The sequence below is a fragment of the Petaurus breviceps genome, unplaced genomic scaffold, assembly GCF_028583685.1.
Source record: "Petaurus breviceps papuanus isolate PSGF00001 unplaced genomic scaffold, PetGlider_PUasm1.0 47, whole genome shotgun sequence".
Classification (NCBI taxonomy): domain Eukaryota; kingdom Metazoa; phylum Chordata; class Mammalia; order Diprotodontia; family Petauridae; genus Petaurus; species Petaurus breviceps.
This window is the reverse complement of record NW_027186349.1, coordinates 15,571,383-15,573,677: the sequence shown is the minus strand read 5'-3', so window position 1 is coordinate 15,573,677 and position 2,295 is coordinate 15,571,383. Positions and strand designations below refer to the sequence as shown.

Sequence of the window (2,295 nt, the reverse complement as noted above, 5' to 3'; positions counted from 1 at the left end):
AGAACTAAGTTGATGAAAAAAATACATATTCAACTACACATGAAATGGTCATAAAAATAAGTCTTATTTTAGTCCATAGAAAACTTTGGTGATTTAAATTGGGCAAATTAAAAAAATGTATAGAAACTATACTTACTGCATTTCTGGACTACAATGTAATAAAATTATAATAAATGTAAATTCATGTCAGTAAAATCATATAAAATATATGGAAGCTAAGTAAAGATTGTTAGAGAAAAGAATCAGAAAAATAACATCAGAATATTTTTCAGATATTTAAAAAAATAGCACAATAATCTTCAGAAAAGTTGAAGGTTCAAAAGGGTAGAAAACAAAACTTAGTGAAATATAATTTAAGTTATGTCAGATGTAAAATAAATACTACACAACTTATAAAGTTTCAGACTCAGTACTTGCTGTTCTTCGTGACTCCAGGGCTGTTGCTATATTCACTGTGCCACCTCATACTTTCTGTTCTTGCTAGGCTATTTGAATAAATACTTTTTTCCCCCTAAGAACTAAAGGACTGTACTGGGTGATTTCTAAGGCAGGAATTTACATTTAGAATTTGTGTTAGGAGGATAGCCATCCAAAGGCTCATGCCTAGAACTCAAGGAAAGAAAATTTACTCCCTGGAACTGTCTACTAGTACCAATATGAGTTAACTGTAAAGTCCAGCTTCTCATGCACACCTCACTCATGGCTGTGACTGCTCACCCTCATCAGGGGCCCTGTTTGAAGTTCCAGGCTTCAACACTGCTCCAGACCAGGCTGCCATTATTGGGTGTTTGTGTCTTGAAGATAATGAAAGCAGCTGTCATTCAAAGAAGTGAAGCTCTGGCTGAAACCACTCTGGACAACACCCTCCTAAGATTCAACAGTTAGAACAGGACATCACTGGCCTCACTCTATTGGAAATCTCTGATCTCATGAGTTACTGAAGAAAACACTGAAGATTCAGGATGTGGGGCTGCTGCCAATGGGTTGTGTGGTACCAAGTGCTGCTACAGCAAAGGTAGACCCTGAGGCAGCAGATGAGGAAGACACATCCAAAAAGAAGGAAGGAGCACATTTCACTGTTAGGCTGATAGAAGCCAAGCCTGTGGATAAAGTGAAATGTATTAAGGAAATAAAGAATTACAGCCAAGGCATAAGCCTTGTCCAGGCAAAGAAGCTGGTAGAGTCCTAGGAAATCAAAACCAATGCTGTCAAATTAGAAGCACAAAAGATTTAAGCAGCCTTGGAAGAAGCTGGCAGCAATGTGATTTTGGAATTCTGAAGGACTAGTGCAAAGTGGAGCATACTCCAGTCCAGCCTGACCACTCGGGCAGTAGCCCCATATGTATTACTACCTGAAGATGCAAGCAGATGTGCTTAACCAGTGTGGGTAGTTTGAGTGAGAACTTTCTCAGCTTTTCAGGGGACTCTGTTCTGGGAGGGAAGGGGGAGACCCATTTATCCCAGGATCTTTTAAAAGGCTACTGTGAAGAAGGACTCTGTGAAACATAAGAGTGGGGAGCAGTAATCTATTAGGAAATATATTATTACCCAGACTTCCAGTGTGTTTAGAATTGTGTGCTGAAGACCAGCAACAGGCAGTCAAGAATTGGCACCACAATATATTAAACTACCAAAGGTGGATGTTGTGGGGGATAACCTAGGTTTGTAGGGTAGTCTGGACCCTAAGACTACCTGCCTGTCCTCTTTGTTGGGATGCCATTTAAATGCTGTATTTCTCAAGTCCTCATGTTTCTTCCTTTGTTGTCATTTTCACCATCTCTTTCTAATTTCTGTGGTACAGTGACTTTATGAGGGGTACTACTGGTTTAAAAAACAGAAGCTCAGGCACCATACCCTCAGAATATTCTAGTTGGAGGAATAGTACATATACATAGATATTTAAAAGCACAAGGTGTTATAGGAAATGGGACAGACAGGTGTTATAGGAGTTATGAGAACTCAATCACCCAGAGTATAGAGGTTTTCTGGGAAAGATAAGTTTCAAGAAAGACCTTGAAGGGTTGGACTTGCACAAATAGAAAAAAAAAAAAGTATTTGAAGCAGGAAGAATAGTGGGAACAAAATAGTGGCAAAGTGTTCTGGATGTATTTAGGGGAAAGAAAGTAGATTAGCTATATGGGGCAAACAGAGAAAGTTCTGTAAGGCCTTGAATACCAAGCTAAGGAGTTTGGACTTTTAACTCATCCAAAGATGTCAAAACTTGAGGGAATTGTCATAGACACAGCATTTAAAAGTTAATAAAGCTGATCTCACCTGTGGAAACTGAAGGAAAAA

At 38.8% G+C, this 2,295-nt stretch overlaps 1 pseudogene; it reads left to right on the top strand.

The window, feature by feature from the left end:
- Window positions 1–699: 699 nt before the first annotated feature.
- On the top strand, window positions 700–1,390 carry LOC138171829 (large ribosomal subunit protein bL12m pseudogene; annotated as a pseudogene).
- Window positions 1,391–2,295: the final 905 nt, after the last annotated feature.